The 21,718-nt window shown below is 41.9% G+C and overlaps 1 pseudogene; it reads left to right on the top strand.

The window, feature by feature from the left end:
- The first annotated feature begins 987 nt into the window (after window positions 1–987).
- Window positions 988–21,199, top strand: LOC116643226 (annotated as a pseudogene).
- Window positions 21,200–21,718: the final 519 nt, after the last annotated feature.

Raw genomic sequence — 21,718 nt, 5'->3', positions numbered from 1 at the left:
GAGTGAAGAGACAATTCCACCTAGTAGGAGAAGATACTACTGACATATGTATCTGAAAAAGAGAAAATATCAAAAATGTATAAGGAGCTCCTGCAAATGAATGGATGGAGAACCCAAAGGAGAAACGAGCAAAAGGCTTGAACAGGTATTTCAAGCTAATGGACAGGAAAGGATAATCAAACTCATTGGTAATCAGGAAAATGCAAATTCAAGCCACCACGAGATTCTATTACACACTCACTGGATGGATGGGTAAGACTCAAATGGCTGATAACACCAAGTGTTGATGAACTATGAAGCAGCAGGAACTCTCAGACACTGCTGGCAGGCAGATGAACTTATTCAACCACCTTGGGAAATAGTTTGGCATTATTCACTGAAGTTGAACATACCCGTACCTAATGCTCATCAAATTCATTCATAAATACAGTCAGTGAAGTCTTACACATTAATGAGAATGAACAAATGGATAAATCTCACAAACATGATATTGCACAAAACTAGAGAGACATAAACTAACACATGTGCACACAAAAATCATATGGTAAGACTGACGCCATTTACATGACTTTCAAAACCAGGCAAAGTCAGAATACATTAGGTAGGGGTATATATAGAGATGTGATAAAACTAGGAAGACAGCCAGGAAACTAACATAATAAAGGGGTAGGTAACCTCCAAGGTGGACAGAGTAGTGGTCTGGGAAGGATGCAGGAGGGAAGGGTGACTTCTGGGGCTCTGGCACACAATTGCTTGACCTCACTGGTAGTTATAGAGGGGTTTGCTTTATAATTATTCTTTAAATTGTAATTCTGTTATGTGCTTTTCTGCATGTATATTTAATGACAAAAAGAAAAAGAAATAACAGGAAAATATAGTCTTACTTTTTGGCTTATAATTAACAGTCAATATTATTAATATTATCTTGTCCTGGTCTTTCCCCTTCTTGGCACATTTAATTTCAATATACTGTCCATGTAAAGCCGGATGACGAATGAAGGGAGAGTGGGAGAAGAGCATGCAGTAATCATGCCAGCATTAGAGAGTATTAATATTCTCATCAAGTTTTGGAGTGATTGTGATGCCAGGTGAGTGCATGTTGAATTCAGAAATTGGCAGGCAGGGACTTAGCCTTCTCCCAGAACTTCCTGTCACAGGAAGCTGTGCTGATCCCCAGCTGTTACTACTGACAGAGGAGAGAATCGGGTGCCAAACAGCCTGGTGTTGTGCACCAGGCCTGATGAGTTCTGCAGTCTCATGGCAGAGATTAGGAAATTAGCCTCCTTAAAGAAAGAGACAATGAAACAGACCAAGGGTAGTCAAGAAAAAAGCCCTCCCTACCCCTCATCTCACTGTGAGGCGGGCCCTGGTAGGTCTTCCAGACTGAGTTTGTGTTTCAGGGGAGGGATTTGCCCCTATTATTCTTCCTTTTTATAGGGCAACCTTGAGGCATATGTACTTCCCCACAGACAGGCTGGGCTCAAGCTATTAACAGGGGCTGTCGGGATCCTCTGAGTCTATGAGGACACACAATCCCTCTTGCTGGTGGGAAGAAGCCACTGGTTCTATGGTGACTTAGTTCAGACTGCTCTAACAAAATACTATAGACTGGATGGCTTAAATAACATTTATTTTTTATAGTTCTGGAGGCTGGGAAGTCTGAGATCAGGGTGCCTGCATGATCAGGTTCCTGGGGAAGCCCATCTTGGTTCACAGACAGCTGCCTTCTGGCTGTGTCCTCATTTGGCAGAGAGAGAGAGAGAGAGAGAGAGAGAGAGAGCATGTGAGCACTTGGGTGAGAGCAGCTCAGGTCCCCTTCTCTTTATAAGGGCATTAATTTCATCATGAGGGTTCCACCCTCATGACCGAATCACCTTCCTAAGGACCTGCCTCCCAATACTATCACATTGGAGCTTAGGGTTTCAACATATGAATTTTAGGGGAACACAAACATTCAGCCCATAGAATATGGGAAGCTAAACTTGACTGCAGCCCCCTCTGTCTGGAAGAAAGGGGAGTGCCAGGTCCCAGGTTCATGGTCCAGAGTGAACGCTCAGTGTGGCCTTCAGATGATTTTTCTCAGTGAACAACATTGGCTCTGGTTGGAATTTTTAAAAATGACAAATTTATTTATTTTTTATTTTTTTTAATTTTATTTTATTTTATTATGTTATGTCAGTCACCATACAATACATCATTAGTTTTTGATGTAGTGATCCCTGATTCATAGTTTTCGCATAACACCCAGTGCTCCATACAGTACATGCCCTCCTTAATACCCATCGCCAGGCTAACCCATCCCCCCACCCCCCTCCCCTCTAAAACTCTCAGTTTGTTTCTTGGAGTCCGTAGTCTCTCATGGTTCATCTCCAAAATGACAAATTTATGAATGAATTCATAGGATCTTAGGTATAGGTAAGTTCAACTTCAGTAAATAATGCCAGTATAATATCTAACATCTCTTTATTTTTCTCCTTAAAAATATTCTTTCGTTTTTATTTTACAATATGTACGTACAGGAGATAAGATATAAATATATACATGGTATCTATAATCAAACTCTATATAAATATTTAACATCATATTGGGTTTTAAAATTCAACCTGTTAGAACTGTTAAAATTCTACATTACAGCAGAAAGTTTTTTCAAGATGGCTTCCTTTGACTTTTACTGAAACAGCCAACTTTTTACTGATGCTGGCATAACATGAGGTTTGAGACAGGTGAGGGAGCTGGCTTAGTATGTATCATTTAGAAGACATTTGAGTTGTATCTAATGGTGTTTGGTGTGCAATTTTTTTCCTTTATTTTATTGTGGTAAAATATATAACATAAAATTTACCATTTTAACTATATTTAAACATGCAGTTCAGTGGCATTAAGTATATTCACAGTGTTGTGCAACCATCACCAGCATCGACGTCCAGAACTTTTTCATCTTCCCAAACTGAAATTCTAGACCCATTGAACCCTAACTCCTCATTCCAGCCCCTCCCCCATTCCCTGGCAATCACCATTCTACTTTCTGTCTCCATGGATTTGACTGCTTTAGATCCCTCATATACTTGGAGTTATACAATATGTGTGTCTTTGTGTCTGGCTTATTTCACTTAACATAATGTCCTCAAGGTTCATCCATGGTGTACCTTGTGTCAAGAGTTTTTTTCTTTCTTTAAAGTGAGTAACACTCCATCATATCTGTCTACTTATCTATCTTACATTTTGTTTACCCATTCATCTGTTGATGGGACATTTGGGTTGTTTCCACCTTTTGGCAACTGTGAATATTGCTGCTATGAATGTGGGTGTACAAATATCTGTTTAGGTCCCTGCTTTCAATTCTTTTCGGTAAATACCAAGAAGTGGAGTTGTTGGATGATATAGTAATTGTATGTTTAATATTTGTGAGAAACCTCCGTACTGTTCTCCACAGTGGTTGCTCCAGGTCACATACCCACCAGCAGTGCATGCGGGTTACCTACTCTCCCTATCTTCAGTGCATTTTCTATTTTCATTTAAAGAGTTTTGTTGCTTTTTGAACTTCGAGGGTTTTGTTGCAAAGGAATGTAAAGCCATGGGGAGCAACACTCTAGAATATACATCTGCAAATCAGTTTTAGGTGGCTTTCTGTTAGGGGCACCCAGGACTGGGTCAAGTCATTTCTTCCAGAAACTTCCAGAAACAACTTCAGTCACAGAGATCTCTTCCTTTTCTGGGTTCTGATCGTCTCTCTAGTCAGTCTCAATCAATCCAACACTGGGTTATATGTTGCCTTTATCTAAACTTTAATCCTCTATTTTATCAAATCCAGTGGAGGCATTCTTGTCTGTTGAGCTATTTTGATGTTTCTAATTTTTATTTTCAGAATTTCTTTTGATATTTTTCATATCCATCTGTTCTTAATCATAATTACCTATTTTAATCCTACTTTTGTACTTGTTTTTTAATATTACTTGAGAAAATTAAATATACTTATTTAAAAGTCATTTTTATGTTGTTCTATTTGTGTTTTGTCAGTGGTACGTTTATACCTCGACTGTTGCATTTGTTGAGTGTTTTTCTTATCAACTTTTTTCTCGTGTGCTTTGGAGTTTCGATAAGAAGCTGTTGTGTGCTTGCTTCCTTAAGAGGACGCCTGGTCTGGAAGCAGCTCTTGTGTAGGCAGGTTCGGGGTCCTTGCCTGGGGGTGAGCTGGTAGGGAGCATGGATATAGCCATTGAGAAGTGAGTGGTTTGGCTTATCTTCTGCTGACTTGCCTCTCTGTACCCTCCTGGAGTTCTGTAAATTTGTACCTTCTGCACTCTGGTGTCACCCCCATGCCCCATACCCCACCAATGTGCAATCTCATTTCAGGGGACCAATGTGTTCAGGTGTTGTGAACATAGTTATATCTTTAAAATAACTTAGAAACTAACTTAGGGGGCACCTGGGTGGCTCAGTAGCTTAAGCATCCAACTCTTGATTTTGGCTCAGGTCATAATCTCAGGGTCGTGAGATCAAGACCCTCCTCAGGCTCTGTACTCAGGAGGGAGTCTGCTTCTCTCCCCCTCTCTCTCCCTCTCCCTCTGCCCCTCCCTGCCACTCATGAGCTCTCTTTCTCTCTCTCAAATAAATAAATAAATAAATATATAAATCTAAAAAAATTAGGAAGGATGGATGGAGATTATATTGTGAGTCTCAGTTGTCTTCTCACATATAATCCTTGGTCATATATTGTATTTTAATTTTATTTTCCAAATAAACTATAAATTATTTCTATCTCCCCAAATTTTACTCCCTCCAAATACCTAGCAAAAACATCAAATACCCCTTGGTGTCATTTATTTGATTAATAAATATTTGTTGATTGTTCATTGGGCTTGTTAAGAAAATAAATGGATTAATCCTTTTGCTCAGTAAATAGGATATCTGAATCCAGGGCTAGACACAAGAGGATAAAACTAAAAGTCAGACAATTTTGGACTGCAGATTCCCTGAGATCGAAGGTTGCTTTTGGTGCTAAACTTGCATGGATATTGGTTCTGTTTCTTTATCTGGGACTCCAGAATTAATGGCTAAGAGCGATTTTAACTCTCCCAGAGGAATCTGGGGCATTTTCCTGATGGCTAACTCCTTTCATAGGAACAGGGTAAGATCAAATCACAGCAGCCCACAGAAAAATTGTTTCCACTTCTGAGCAGGGCACAGAGACCCATCCTTCCTGACGGTTCCTCTTGATAGTTCGGCTAAGCATCAGCTAACCTGCATTGAAGACTTCCTATGTTCCAGACCCTGGTCCAAGCAGTAAATTATATATATATATATATATTTAACTCTCACAGTGATTCAATGAGATAGGTACAGTTAAGATTCCCATTTCGTAGATGTGGAAGCTGAGGCACAGCGCTAAGTAACTTTCCCAATGTCTATAGCTAGTAAGTGATAAAGCTTGGATGGCTGGCTCCCCAGATGCCCTCTGAGCCACAGCAGGGCCATGGAAATTTTGTCATCTCTGGGGTGAGTGGCCTGAGGGGCTTCTTGCTTTGACATTGGAATCTCTCCTGACCTTCTCAGAAACCGAGGTCATCATGTGCCCAGGTTAATTCGTCCTGACCCTGTGGGCTCCCTTCATGCTCCAGCTGGTGTGGGTGGGTCCTTGGCTGCAGATGATTTCAGGGTCCCTGGGAGTCGGGATTAGCCTGAAATTCATCAAGCACTGTGTATCCACAGACATTTGCCGGGTTCCTAGACTTTTGAGGTGTTTAGTCTCAGCAGCCTTGTCTTTTTTACATGGATGTTTCCAGAGCTGCAGAGTGGGGGTTTGGAGGTACAAAGTGGAGGTCTCCCTTCCAGCTCAGTGGAAATGGACCCCATGGTTCTCCCTGTGATGCTAGGATTCTCCCTTGAGAGCAAGTCAGTGACATGTGCATGCCACTGGTGCCAGAGTCTCTTGGGCAATGAACACTTCTGAGAGTTCACCATGGGCTGGCAGCTCTGCTGGGCACTGTCCCCTGCCTTGTCCTTTCTACCCTGTCATCAAGTTCACTCTGGTGTGAGCACTACACCGTGCTGGTGCCTCCTGCCTCTCCACTGGGCAAGTGTCTAGAGTCTGCCAATCCAGATACTTTATTTGAATTCATACAAATCCATTTTATTAATTCCTGAGGGAGAAAGCAATTTCAGTTATTTCCAGTGAAATGGCATTTCTGAAGAAAGGGCAAGCTTGCTTTCTTCCAGCCTGGTGTGGGTATTATGCTTGTCTTTAAGTACCTGCCTGGAGGGAGTTAACCTACTGCAAGTTAGTAATAGTCATATTTTAAAGTGGTTAAAAAGGATTAAAAAGAGTATTCTATTTACTTGCTCTCAGTAGTGGAAACAAACCCTGGTATCATCTATTGGGACTAAATAAGCAAATTAGAGTCCTGCCGTTTGTTAGTGGGCACTCACCAGGGCCGTCTGCAGCACTTTCTAGTGCTTCACACCACATGCCACTTCATGAAGGGGGAGGTGAAGAAGACCAGTTCTGTGCTCAGGACAGAGCCACCCCTTGGGCCAAGCAGGTGCTCAGTAAATATGTTTGAAAGGAATGAATCTTTTTTTTTTTTTCTCTTTTTTTCTCATGAAGATAGAAGTCTTTTTATTTTATTTTTATTTATTTTTTCTTTTTTTATTATTATATTATGTTAATCACCATACATTACATCATTAGTTTTTGATGTAGTGTTCCATGATTCATTGTTTGCGTATAACACCCAGTGCTCCATGCAGTACGTGCCCTCCTTAATACCCATCACCAGGCTGACCCATCTCCCCCCTCACCCAGAATCCTCAGTTTGTTTCTCAGAGTCCATCGTCTCTCATGGTTCGTCTCCCCCTCTGATTTCCACCCTTCATTCTTCCCCTCCTGCTATCTTCTTCTTTTTTTTTTTTTTTTTGAGTGAATCTTAACAAATGATCTAGTGACACCTGAAGGCATTTTATATGAAACAAGATTTTCCTCTAAATCCTCTAAAATTGAATAATAAACCATTCAATTCTATCAGATAGAACTTATAGGCAGAAGACTACGTACATCACAACCGTAGTGTTGTGGGCTGTCTTCCCTTCTTCTGTTCCCTACAGTGATCCCATGCCCCACTGGCTGAATAGAGTAAGTCAGTGGTTCCAGAATTTTGCATGTAATTAGGCATTTCTGCAGCAAGAGACGGCCTTTTTTTTCTTTTTAAAAAAAGATTTATTTATTTGAGAGAGAGAGAGAACACGAGTGGGAGGGGTAGAAGGGGAGGGAGAGGGAGAGAGAATCTCAAGCAGACTCCATGCTGAGTGCTGAGCCCAATGAGGGACTTGATCTCACACCCCTGAGATCAGGACCTCAGCCAAAAACAAGAGTCAGGTGCTTAACCGACTGAGTCACCCAAGAGACTGCCTTTGATGCAACTGAATGTATCCTATCAAATGAATTTTCTTTTGCGGGGGGAGTTTTGAGAATTGATTCGGCAGCTGGGATATTAGAGAATCTTCTAGGTACTTATGAGTTCTTGATCAAGTAAGTGACAGTTCTCCAGCTTCTTGTGTTTCTTTCTGGTTTCTGCTCCCAGCATGTTTACCCGAGACCACAACACCCTACCAGATGGGACAGCTGCTGCTCCCAGGGAGAATTTTCTAGAGCCAAAAGCTGGCACCTTGTTGCAGCCTGTGAAAGACCCTGAGCCAGAGGACACCGGTACACTGTGCCTGCATTCCTGTTCACAGAAACTGGGAGTTTATAAATGCTCTTTTAAGCTGCTAAATTTGTGGTGATTTGTTACATAGCCATGGTATGCAGGAATAGCATACAGATCTTAGGGGAGGTGTGGTGATGGTGGGGGTGTTTAGGAGAGCTAAAGCAAAGATATGCCAAAGAGGAGTAGCAAATGCAAATGCTATGGCCTAAGAAGGCAGATGCTTTCAGAGAACAGGGTGGGTTCAATGTGGCTTTTGGTGAATGAAGGTAGTGGTGAATGAACGTGCTGGACACATCAGAAGATGAGGCTGAGAAGGAGTTTGGTGCTGGGTTATAAAAGACCTTATGTAACATCCTGAGAAGTTTGGCCCATATCCTGGAATCTTTGGGAAACTATCAAAGCATTTTAGGCTGGGAAGGGAAAGTATCACTTTTATTTAGGAGAAAACATGGCATTGATATGATCAACGGAAGTGGGAGACCAGTTCAGTTGACTGCTTAAGAGTGATGCACTATGAGATTCTTGCCATACCTCCTTCCCTATAAATTGGACCAACCCCTTATTCTGAGTTGATATTGATAAAGGGGCACTCCATAAATCTTCAGATCATGGTACTGCCTACAGAACAGCATTCAGGGAAAGAAATCCAATGTCTAGAGTCAACTTTGTAAGGATGCATTGCTATTATCTCCAAGGTGGAAAAAATTCAGCATGTTAACCTAGTAGCAGATTAATTACCAGTAGCTGCCTGGTCTGCCCAAGGGGACTATGCTGGCAGACTGGGTGTGTGGAAGAGCCATAGTGAGTGGAGGCCATGCAATTGGGCCAATGAACAGTCCCCCTCCTGCCACCATAGCTGCTCCATTAACGGGCCACCTTCCAGCCACTGGGTGTTGGGGATGGAAACTGACATCTCCTGGGTGAGTTATCTGTCCACCCTGTTGTTGTCTCCTCTGAGACACATGCTGTCTGGTGGGCATTGATGTGAGAACACAAAGACCCACATACTTGTGCCCTGAAGTCCTGAGGGCCCATCCTTATGACTCTAATCCCAGACCTTGTGCCCAGCTGGGTTTCACAATGGATATAGATGACCAGTGATTGCTTTGTGTCTTCTGTTTACTTTCTTTTGCATTGGGAGTGTCTTGTTTTTCTCTCCTGGCCCCATCTTTGCATTTCGGGTGCCTATGGGGTGATACCTTGTCTCTTGAGTTCACAGGTCTTCCAATCAAGAGGAACTGCTTCTGGAGAGCCTCCTCTGCACCTGGACCCAATTTAGATGAGATCCCAGACCTGGAGCTTGAGGCTGGATTGGTACATTTAGATACCTTGGGAGGGGGTTTACCTGCAATATGGATCATCAGAGCCTACCATCTTCTACTTTGTGCTTTTGGGAACCATGAGCCTCAATACAAAAAAAATCAACTACTCTGACCAATGGAATTGTGACAAATAAGATAGTTTGGGCTGCTTACTTTTGAGGGGTTTGGTATATAGTAATAGATAACTGAGACACATGGATCAAGAATACTGAGCTCATTATGGGCAACTAGGGTGATACAGTAACACAATGTCTGGTGGATAGAGTCTCACTCTTTACTAGGATTCAGTAATGCATAGGAGCTACTTTCCAAAGGGTGAGTTAATCCTCTGCATGGTCTTGTTCCAGAAAATTGGAGTCTATGTTGCAGTTCTCCTACTGGGCTGGCTAGAGATTCCACATGGTCTCCTAACCTACCATGGAAACCTTTGGCCCCTTTGGACATGCCAGGTCATGCCTTGTCCTGGAGGCTTGCCCTGGAGCCTGGAGTTGCTGTGGAACCCTCACTTGCTCTGGTAGCCTTCTGAGATATCTGACATACAGAATTCCCAGTATAGTATACCGTGCCTTCAAAATCTAAATCAAGCGCTATACATCTTTTTTAGTGGTGGGGGTGCAATACTCTCTCCTTGACTGTTCCCCCAGACCACTGGACCCCTGAAAGCATCACTGATGTGGTGGGCCCCTTTTAAGAGTTACTTCTCATGCTATGGGATACATATTTCTTATCAGTGCCTTTGTGTGTACTTGCCACTCCTCTGCACCAGGTACAGTCAACATAAAGCCACTTGTGTAGTGGGTCTTTGAAATTCTGTGGACTGTCAGGTGATCCAGAGCCCTGTGAACTATTTGGGGCAGGCTAGGAGAGTTAACATAGAGCCAGGCAAGAGACTGAATGGTCCTGCTAGTATTCCCATGAATATCAGCCGACTTGGGTCCTCTTTAGTGATGAAGATTGAAAAGAGTGCATTCATCCTGACCATAGCTACATACCAACTGCCAGAGACTGTATTATTTGTTTGAGTAAATATGCCATGTCTGGCCTATCAGCAGTGATGAGGGCTATTGGTTAATGGGAGCATGCCATTGTCCATCTTACTGTATCTGGCTCTTTGCAGGGGTCATGCAGGTGAATTGAATGGGGATATTCTGGGGACTGTCAATCAGAATATTGTTTCTGGTTTACTGTGTTGGCTTGGAGGGGGCAGTTTCAGTAGCCTCTATTTGACTTCTCCTACCATAGTGTCTTACCCTACCTTCCAGAAAACCACTGTGAGGGTTCTGCCAGCTGCTAATATCCATCTCAGAATGCACTTGGGGTCCAGGGACATGATCACTAGGTGGGTCGACAGACCCACTGAATCTGCAATTTGATGATCTGGTTTGTCATTATGGCATTTTGTCTAATTTGGTCACCTAAACACTGACACCTAATCCAGTAACTTTGAAAGATCTGGATATTCTCTGTCTCCCCAGTTCAGGAAATCTGGTAAATGATGCCAGGTCTCTTTGGAGAAGACTTAAATTCTCATTGCATATTCTTGTGGGGACTTGACAGGGTTCTCTCTCAGGGACTTCAGGTCTGAGAAATGGCTCATGCCTGGAGCCTTTGTGAAGGATTATGACTTTCAATTGCAACAGTTGACATCAACTATATAAGTCAAATAATACTCAGGTTGACTGTTGGGTCATCTTACATGAAGAAACATAAGGGTGGGTCTATTTGCCTTTCTGATAAATTCCTGTAGAACAAGGTGCCTTGTTTGCAGTTCTGGATTTGACACTTATTATAGTAATTATATCTACCTTGATGTCCACTGATAATTAAATTTTGTCTCCTGGCCTCTCTTAAATCAGGACTCCTTTTGTCCCTGCTGACACTAGGTAACCCACTCTCATGGTGACATCTTCTAATGTCAGCCCTAGATTACAGGGGACACTGAGCTTCTCGAATGCTGGTTTCCTCTCACTAGAGCATTTCTTCAAGTGAAGGGACTCTAGGTGATGGGTTCTCTGATTTCATATGATAAAGCCATTTGAACATGCCTTCCTCCTTGAGTTTCTCATCCCTTCTGCAACACCCTACCAAGGTGGATCTGGCCTCTGCCTCTTATTCACTGTAGGTGTCATAAGGTCCACTTTCAGGGAGCCATCCTGCCAGCTCCATAGGATCAGCCCCAGTCATCCTTGCCAGACTATTAAATCCTGAACCTCAAGAGAAAGTTTCCATGTGAATAAACTCTCTCCTGTCCAACCCCATATCCTCTCCCTCCCTCCAACACCCTCAACACTCATGCCTATACGTGTGCTCCTCTGGCTCCTTCCAGTAGGTATCAGTAAGATTTGGCACTTTGTGGTGAGGTATCTGTTTCCTCTTCACTCACCTGACCCTCATTATTGTTTTGGAGGCAAGTCAGAGATGCAGTGATAGGCTGGTGTCACTTTACCTCTGCCACATGTGAGGTCTTGGCATGTCTTCAGCAGGGGATGATGCCTTCTAGATTCTTCTCCAACAAAAAGGAAGGGCAGGGGGACTCAGCTGACCTGGGGGATTTAGGGGCATCTGACTCTTCAAGACCCATCCTCTGACTCAGGGTCCCACTTTTTCTTTAAGACTGGAGACCTATCAGTGCTCACTCATTCTCCTTGGAAGTTCTACCATTCTCATGACAATCCTGAGCCAAACCTCTCAGTACAGTTTGCTCATGAACTATAGGATATGAAGATGGCATGGGGCCTTTTAGCTTTCACAGAATGCTCTGGCTTAATGTTGGTCAACTTGAGCCTTTCTTCAAGGCTTCTAGGACAGGCAAGGCCAGAATTAGGGTGAGGCAGGTGAGGCATTCACCTCTGGTGCAAAATTTAAGGGGGTGCCAAAAAACTTTAGTAGCCAAAGAAAATAATATTTTAATGCAATACAGTTAACCCTTGAACAACATGGCCTTGCACTGCATGGGTGGTTATATGCACTTACTTATTATATAAGTAGTTATATGTGGATTTTTTCCATAAATACACTACAGTACTGTAAATGTTTTTGTCTTCCTTATTATTTTCTTAATAACATTTTCTTTTCTCTAGCTTACTTTGTTGTAAGACTACAGTGTATGATACATATAACATATAAAACGTGTTAATTGACTGTTTATGTTATCATTAAGGCTTCCCATCAACAATAGGCTATTAGTAGTTAAGTTTTGGGGGAGTCAAAAGTTACACATGGATTTTTGACTGCGTGGGTGGTTGGCACCCCTAACGCCTGCATTGTTCAAGGGTCAACTGCATTAAAAAAATGAAAATCAATGCAAACCGTACATAATGAATAAAATATAAAAATGTTAAATCATGATAGAACTAAAATGAATTAAACTATTATTTAATTTGATTAGTGAGTATTTTGATGTCCCCTTAAATTTTCAGCTTGCCTCACCCAAATCCCAGCCCTACCAGCAGGTAACAAAAGCCAGTCAATTCTACAATATACACATGTACTCCTGTACCAGTGCGAGGGCTCCTGTCTAGACCAGTGCTTTCCCTTCCCCTGTACCCCTCCCAGTCCGGTCAGGTGAGAGGCTCAGTCATTGTCAAGCTCCATAATGTCAGAAGTTATATTGTCAGACTGACTGGTGAATGGTCCAGTTCCCGAAGCCCATTCTGAGCTTCTGCTTTCTTGGTCTGCTATAGTTATCAGCTCATGAAGCTATCCTAGAAAGCAGGCACCAGAGGCAGGGAGAATGAGGCAGGGACAGAAGTATATTCAATAAAGTGTTTATTGTTGAGCTGGTTATTGCTGAGGGCACCTAGAATATAATCCCCTTGGGATCCTCTTGTCTGGAGGGGAAGGCAATTAACTCAGAAATGAGAGTTTTTCCTGGGGGCGTGAACATCCCTGGGCCTGCTGCTGCTGAACTGGCTTCCAAGGCTTTGGGGGATCTCAGGGAGAAAAGCAGAGTGACGCTGCAGCTTGGACTGGAAATGGGATGCGGTCTGTGCCACAGGAGCTGTGACTGAAACCCGAGGGGGGTTGAGAGGGTGTGACGTGGGCTCAGGAAGCACTTGGGCTTCCCTTCCATGCATGCATGCATGTTTTCACTCCGTTCTCTATTTGTGAGGAGAATGAAGAAAAACAAACTGTATTTGATTCTCTATGCTTGTACATCTTTCTGGCTGAGTAAAAATATTTTAAGATTTGCTATGAACTCTGTCAGTGATCAGGCATTGCAGCAAAAATTGGTTTGGATACCCACAGCTTCTCTCCCTTATTCTTTCCCAAGGGATGGTGGAGCGTATTGATAAAGTGCAAGGGCCCTAGGAATGCTTGGGTTTGAACTGTGGCTCTCACACCACTTAGCTGTTCCATCTCATGCAAGCTAACTGAGCTCACTCTGTCTCAGTGTATTCACCTTATAGAGTTGCTGTGAGGATTAAATGAGTTATAACATATGATAGCTTTGCACTTGTGCTGGGCACAGACTAAGCTTTCCATACATGGCCTGTAGGCCATGTTTCCTCTCAAATTCCTTCCATATTTACTCACTGGGTCCTTCTGTTTCTTTCCCAAGCACCCCCAAGTGCCATTCCTAGTTGTAATGGCCCCTGTCTTCTGTTCTGTGTCTCACCTATTAAGCTTTCCTGTTTTGGCCTCCTCATCCTTTTGGTGAGTGTTTACTGAGACTTCGTGGCCCAATGCCTTGCTAGGTATGGTAGGAGATACACAAGAAATATAACACTTGGTTACTGCCTTTCAAGAGAACTTGAGGAGATGAGATTTGCAACAGCAAATATTACATAAACCATAAAGAATATTCTGAGTTCATGTGTTCATAGGGGCTTCAGGAAAGAAGGTTCAACACACACAGAAACACTTTTGGAAAAGGTGAGTCTTTCTTCGGAACTGGACAGGTGAGTATAATTTAGCTCAGCAGGAGAATGGTCCAGAGCAACGCTGTTTCGTGCATTTCCCCTCGTTGGGTTCTGGGCATGATGTCAGTGCTCCTCCTGGGGGTGTGCAAGCTTGGTGAATTGGGCTCCTCAGGGAAGTAACCAAGGCTGATTGGGCTTTAACAGATCTTTCTAACTTTTCTTCTTACCACTGCTTAAATTTCTCCAAGAATATTCCAGCTTGGCTTGTGAGACTTCGGGTTTTCAATTCCTGTGCACTTTCTTATGGCTATGTGGATTGATGCCCAATGGAGTTATCTAAACTCATAATCTTGACTCCCGGATTTTTGGGATGGCATCTTTTTAGTTAAATTTTTGGCAGTTTACTTGTAATTCATTCATTCAGTCATGTCATTTTTATTTTGACTATAAAGCCACTTATTGGAGATAAAAGTGCTCCAATCTTATCTTTTTTCCCTGTACACTAAAAAATATAATTAAGGAAAATAAAATTTATTCTGTTCTTATGCAGTTTTCTTACCAGGGAATGGGGTGTGTGTGTGTGCATGTGTGTGTGTGTGTGTGTGTCTGTGTGTGTGTGTGTGTGTGAGAGAGAGAGAGAGAGAGATTGAGAGGGAGAGACTAAGTTCACATGATGAACAAGAGAACCGGTTAAACTGACGTGGCTTCTACAAGGGCCTTTGTTGTTGAGCTGCAGAGCCTGGGCAAGATCTCTGGTGCGGGTGGGAACAGTATGGCTGAGAACTTGATCTCCTGCATCTCTGAGACACCATGGTCATGGACCCTTAGAGAGCCAAGGTTTTAAAAATCAGGATAGTAGTCAGTTTTAAGACCCCTGTAATAGATAAAGGCATAAAGCTCCCACTTCAGTCCTTGTTCCTTCTTTATCTCAGTTCCTATTTCTCTTCACATCTCTTTTTCTCAGTGGCATGAGAAATAGCTTCCCATTACCAGCCATAAAGCGTTTGGAGCCATCTGTTGTAGTCTCCTTAGCCCCATATTTCAACAGAGCACAGAACACTCCCTATTTTCTTGGGTTGTTCTCAGCTGGCCCATTTTTCCTTCTAGTCACATTTGTCCCTCTCCTGGAGCTGCTTTGAATCTTCAGGTGTCACTCATTTTCGGATTCTGGAGTCAGGACACTGCCCAAAACACAAAGGTGTCCCAGAGTCACACACAGCATTGTCTCCTTCCACAACACTTCTGTGTTAAGTGTTCAAGGACAGCTACAAAGGCCTCAATGAATTCACTGTGGAGAAGTAAAAAGGATAGAGGTAAAATGCAGCCTATTTCAGGAAAACAGGTCAAACAGTGGGGGTCCGAAAAAAATGAAAAGACAAAAACAAAAACAAAAAACAGGGGCTATCTTCCAGGTTCTACTCTTGTCTGACTTTCTGAGAATCTGGCTGACTTTGTCAGGCAAAGATGTGATCACAGGGTCTGGGTTTCGCTCTGTTTCTCCCAGGTGCTACCATGTTGCTGCTGGAAGTTCTATCTGAGCTAAAGCTCCATTGAAATCAATTTCATTTGGCAATGTTTAGATGGTCAGGGAGGTTCTTCCAACTCCTCTGGTAAAGGTGAAAGGCATGTCAGTAGTCTGTTCTAATGAATTCTGTGACTTTGGACAAGTCCCTCTTGGCCTCAGTTTTCCTGGCACTACAATGAAGAATGAATAGATGATCTTGAAATCCTCTCCTCACTTTAGAATGCTTGATTTTATGAAGCTGTTGCTCTGCACTTTCTGTAGTAACATCCCGTAGCAGGAAAGCACTCTGAAGAACCCATGGGCGTTGAAGGAGCAAGTCCGTGTGACAGCTTGAGTTGGGTGTCAGTTTAATAAACAAAGGGCTTGGAGGAGTCAGCCAGTGAAAATCCTTTCCTGCAGTTCTTTCCCTGGGTCCTTTTGCCCTTTCTTCCTTAGCATCTCTGGGTGCAAAAACTGTCTACAATCCTAAACTTTAAAATTTTTCTCTAAGTCACGATTTGCTGACATTTCCCCCCTTTTAAAGCAGCTGTTGTAGAGTTTTCCTGCAAGATCCTCAAAAGTAGAGCTTAGCTGGGTTAAGACTGCTTTATGGGTGGAAGAGATAGTGACTGAGGAGAGGGCTGACCCTGGGATCAGGAAGCCAAAAAATGACAAAAGAGGTATCTGGATGCAACCCATGAAGTCATCACCCTTTTCTAGAGCTGAGAAAGGTTTTTCTGAAACAATAGGTTGCCTGGAGGCTGAGGTCATGAACCTAGGCAAATTTGCATTATGAGACCTGATCTTGTGTGCTCTGCCAACTGCTATTCAAAAATGCTAAATTACATATGCTATCTACTGCAACAATTGAACTTGAGGGGTAAGAAGAGGACAGATTCCACCGTCTTGGAGACAAGGGCCATCAGCCATCTTCCACCTTTGTTTTTCCCACAGAGATAATAAGCAATCTCTCACTATGCCTCCCTTACCTCCTGCTTCAGAGGGCTCGGGATTTTGTGTAATAGCAGTGAGTGAAGTGCTCGTGTCAACTCAGAAGCAGAGTGGTATTTGAGAGTGGATTAAAATCTAGCTTAATCCAATCTCAATAAAATCTCATTGACTGTCTTTTCTAGTTGATTTTGGACAAACCTTTGTCAGCTTTCCCCGGGATGTGCCTATGGTGGTGGTGGCTGTAGCTTCCTCTGGGGGCACATGAGACATTTCCTGCCCATCCCACTTTCTTGAAGGACTTGATTGTATTTCCTTCATGTCCGGGCAGGGCTGGCCAACTTGGCAGAGAACAGAGGTCTACTTGGTGGCCTGTGGTGAGTGTCAACTGCACATTTCACCATGATGGGGGTGGAGCAGGAGAGGGAGCACCAGACATGTACAAGATGCTGGGGCATCTTGGGGATTTGCATCATCTGCCTTGTCTTTTGTTCTGTCTTTTGCCCTCCAAGAGTGAAACTACATTGAAAGAAATATGAAACTGATGGTTCAAGCAGAGTGAAATGGTGTGAGAACAAATTCACTCCACACATAAAACCTTTTAGTGGGGAGAGATTTATGCTGACAGTTTGTCTTGATTTGGGGAACTGAGGTAAGAACTTTGTAATCCTTCAAACTCACAAAAGTTTTCAGAAATGCACCCAAACTTAAGGCAATGTTTAATGGCTTGCAGACATGTTATTTCTCACCGCAATTTCAGTGAAAGCTATTCACTTGATTTATCTTTATGCCAGGAGCATAGAGCTTGGATGTGTGAAACTGAATAAACCATTTAAAATAGCGTCCAGAGGCCAGAAGAGGAAGTGCTCGGTCTGTCCATTGCAGACTCCAGCAGGAAGAGATACACCTTGCATTACTAGCAAGAAGAAGCCTACTTTATTACTTCAGAAGGAAGAAAGAAGAATTTCTCCCTGCCCAGTGACAAGCTCAGCCAATAAGAAAATACCACAACTCAGCTAATGAGAAATCTTCACCACCTGGAACTCTCTCTCTCCTCCAATGGACTTCCATTCAAAGTACCACCTCCCAACGTCCTTCTTTCCTCTTCTATAATATTCCTTTCCAGGGCACCTGGGTAGTTCAGTCAGTTAAGTCTGACTTTTGGTTTCAGCTGAGATCATGAGCTCGTGAGTCATGAGATTGAGCTCTGTGCTCAGCGGGGACTCTGCTTGAAGATTCTCTCCCTTTGCGATTCATGAGCACCCTCTTTCTCTCTAAAATAAATACATAAATCTTTAAAAAAAATAATGTTTTTATCCTTGGATTTCCAGACTTGCCTATGGCTTGCCATAGCTTGATGTCCTGAATTGCTATTCCTCTACTATTTCCAAATAAGCCCATTTTGCTGGTAAAACTACTGGTCGTTTTACTTTTGAGGTCCACAGGTGAAGAAAACATAATCAGGACAAAGAAATGGAACAGGAGCAGCAGAGTATCTTAACTTTTCCACAGTCTTTTAATGTTCTTATAGGAATGTCTTGGTTGAGAAGGATAATGTTCTTGACATCATGAGAATACAAACACACCAACACTAGACTCAAAGTCCTAGGTTTTGGTGTTGAGTCCTAGCCTGGGCACTTTGAGCTCTGTGCTGCCCGCAAAGCAGCAACCACTCTGAGGATGTTATGGGATCTGCTTCTCACACAGGATTGTTGTGTAGGCTGCAATGGTTTATGCTATCCAAGCAAGCATATTAATATTGTTTTCCTAAATTACAAAAAAAATTTTACTTTTGCTATGTCTCATAAGAATTTTTCTTCTTTTATTTTTGGCTAAAATTCTGAAATGGTGCCACAGTATTTGCTAGTATTTGTTGGGTTGCTGTTTAATAGCAGTTTCTCCACAGCCTATGCTCATTTTTGGATAATAAAGGGAAAAACATTTCAGTGGAGTTTTCTCCAAAGTTGAGAAACTTTTTTCCCTTCTCTGTTTATTCATGTTGTCTTACTAACTAGCCCATAGGTACTAAGGGATTTACAATGTAATTTGAATAGTTTTATCATATTACATGTGTTATACACACTGATTTAAAATAATTAATCTTAATGAAATACAAAGGTAAATATATTTAAAAAACTTATCTGCTATTTTGGATCTTCCAAGTCTTTACCTATTGTCAACTACTTGGACTATTTAGAGTTTTTGAAGTCACTTCCTTATGCCTGAAAATTGATGTTTATTTTTTCTTCTATAAAATCAGGATAAGGAAAGACATGTAAGTAAGGGTCTCTGAATCTTTCAGATAGTCTTAAAATGATCAGAATGATGATTCCTAATTATATATTTCTCATCAGAAATTAAAAAGTATTTATTTGGAGTTTAGGGATTCATGAAATTGAAATTAAGAAAATGAAATTGACTTGGTGACTCTGGGCAGGTTTTTCATCTTAAAACCTGGAGGGGAATTACATTAGTGAGATGTAAAATATAGTGGGAGGAATGAATAGTTCATGTCCTTTGTACACATGAGAAGACTGTATGTCAACTGGTTTATGCAAATATAGGAAGACAGACACACCAATTTCCCACCTGGGAAGTTCCATAATCAGTAGCTACCTATAGGTGCTTGTCTCCTATAAGTGATTAGAAAATTATCAGGTCTGTTTTTCAGTACCTTATCTCCTAAACCTCCCTGTAATTTTTGCAAACTCCCTTCTGTGGTTCTTCCAGAATGATCTCCCCATTCACTCAGTAGGGGAGATTGCTTGATAGATTCAATAACTCCCAATGACCTTGTTCAGGCTACAGAATATTAACTGGGGCTTAGAAAAAGAAACCAGGTGGAACTACATCTCTATCCAAATTCTAGAAGTTTTTATCTGGCTAAACTTAAAGAATGCCAACATGTAATTTCTAAGTCAGCTTTATCCCAAGAGCCTTTTTTCCTGCCATAAATACTTTGACCTTTCTACACCCAGCTAGGAAGCTCAATAGCTACACATCTCTGGGGCACATCTTCTGGAATCAACATTCAGAGAACGGGCAAAGGGTGAAGGCTCATAAATTTAGATTAGCCTTTTAAAGTGGTTGCTGTCATCCTCTCAGACAGAGATTACTCACCATTCTCTGGAGACTTTGGTGCTTCTTCCTGCTGCCTGCTGTGCAACATTTACTTTCTGTCATGATGGCAGAGACGGAAAAGTGGGCTATGATCTGTGAGTGTCTCCTTGGCTTTCCAATGAAAATCCCATGTGTGACTATCTGAAAAACCCACACAATCTGTGGAAGGCAGTAGAGTTTTGGCAATCTCTGTTCTAATGTATTTAGAGTTAATTTTTGAAACAGTGTTTTTCTCTTGTTTAGCATTTCTGGATTTTCTGTTTACTGTTTATTCTTAATTGCCCGCATTTGTTAATCTGGGAGAGAGAGGGAAAACTAGACTTTAAAAGTCTGGAAGCTGGTGAAATCCTCTTGGTCAAGCTCACAGATAAAAATTCCAGGGATGGAAAGCTCCTGTGGCATTGTACGCTTGGAAAAATACTGCAGCTCTGGAGGAAAATCCTCAATTTCCTGTACACAAGGTGACAGAAGACAATGAAGGCAACAAAGACTACTGGAAGTCTTTGGTTGGCCATTAGTGGCTCATTAATCCCATCCAAGAGTTTAGACAAATCATTCTCAAAGTAGTGTACAAATTAGGAACAGTAGAGTTGAGGATAAGTAACAACTTGTATTTATTTTATTTCTTTAACTCTCTGTATATAGGGCTGAGGGAATAAGAGAATTTTGGGGGATGGTAAATGTTATGTTCTCATTTTCAAGATCATACAAGATATGAAAATTAGCATGTCAAGATGGTAGCTAGATTTATCACTTTATACTTCATAATGTATATAAATGTTGAATCACTATGTTATACACCTGAAACTAATATATTGTCTGTCAACTACACATCAATAAAAATATCAGCATGTCAATAGCATTAGCACAAAAGAGTAATTGGAGGCATTCGGTAAAGGTGACGAGAATGCTACATTAGATGGGAAGCTGTTTATTTCCAATAACTCTAAGGAGAAAATGTAACACTTCCTTGTCAAAGCTCACTTTACCTCCTACACCTTTTACGTTTCTGGTTGCAAACCTCATTTCTGTATGAACCTGTGATTTCTGTAGACCAGATATATCTGAAATGCAGTGCATTTCCCTGTAAGTTGTAGTGATAGTTAGTTACACTGCGTTCGTGGGCACTTGCACATACCAGAACCCACATGCAGTTCCTGGAGCCTGCCTTCCATCTTCCATCTTTCATGGGCATGAGGCTCAACAACTGGCAACTCTGATTTCAAAGCAAGAGGCTTTTCTGAGATAGGATTGATCCTCCATTAAAAATAATAAAAGCAGTAAGCCACACTCCCCATGCCCCATTCTGTTCTGCTGGCTCTGCATGCCCACCCGCCCATGCCCAAAGTGGCCCCATTCAGCAGCTGGTAGGAAGATGGTGCTTAGTGGAGAGCAAAGGCTTTGAAGGAAGTAGGAATGGGAATGGCTCTGCAAAAAGTGGGTGCCATGGCCAAATCAGATTGTATCATCTCTTCTGATGGCAAACACCTCACCATAAACACTGAGAACACTTTAAAAATAGCATAGTTTTCATGTAATCTGGAAGGGAAGTTTGAAGAAACTACAGCTGATGGCAGAAAAACTCTGTCTGCAACTTCACAGATGGCGCATTGGTTCAACATCAGGAATGGAATGGGAAGGAAAGCACAATAACAAGAAAATTGGAAGATGGGAAATTAGTGGTGGAATGTGTCATGAACAATGTCACCTGTCACTTGGGTCTATGAACAAGTAGAGTAAAAATTCCATCATCCTTTTGGACAGGAATTAGCTGTGAGGTTGAATGAGCTCAGTTCAGTGAGCAAATCTCTATACTGCTTTTTTTCCTCCTTTACTATGTCCAATTATTTTTATAACAAACATTTTATACTCAACTATTTCAAAGTGTTGATTTAATTAGGATCATCCCTTTGGTTAGGAAATAAATGTGTTTGTGCTAAAAAAAAAAAAAAAAAAGGAAAAAACCTCTTAAAGTCTTATCATCCTTCAAGGTCCAGTCCATTCATTAGTGCAGTTAAAAGTAGTTCACCTAACCTTTATACTAAGATTTGTGGAGGAGTTTGTCCCAGACTGGGTTTGTCTTGGTCTCCAGACTCAGAGTGTTAATGGTTTCCTCAAGTTGATGTGACCACTCAGTTCAACTCTGGCCATATGTTGAGGGGTGTGTGTGTATGTTTGTGTGCATGTGTGCATGCTTATGTGTGTGTGCACATATCTGTTTGCATACTTACATATGTGTATTGTGTGTGCATGCGTGTA

Source organism: Phoca vitulina, unplaced genomic scaffold (genome assembly GCF_004348235.1).
Source record: "Phoca vitulina isolate PV1807 unplaced genomic scaffold, GSC_HSeal_1.0 scaffold25, whole genome shotgun sequence".
Taxonomy (NCBI): Eukaryota; Metazoa; Chordata; class Mammalia; order Carnivora; family Phocidae; genus Phoca; species Phoca vitulina.
This window is presented reverse-complemented; position numbering and strand designations above follow the sequence as displayed.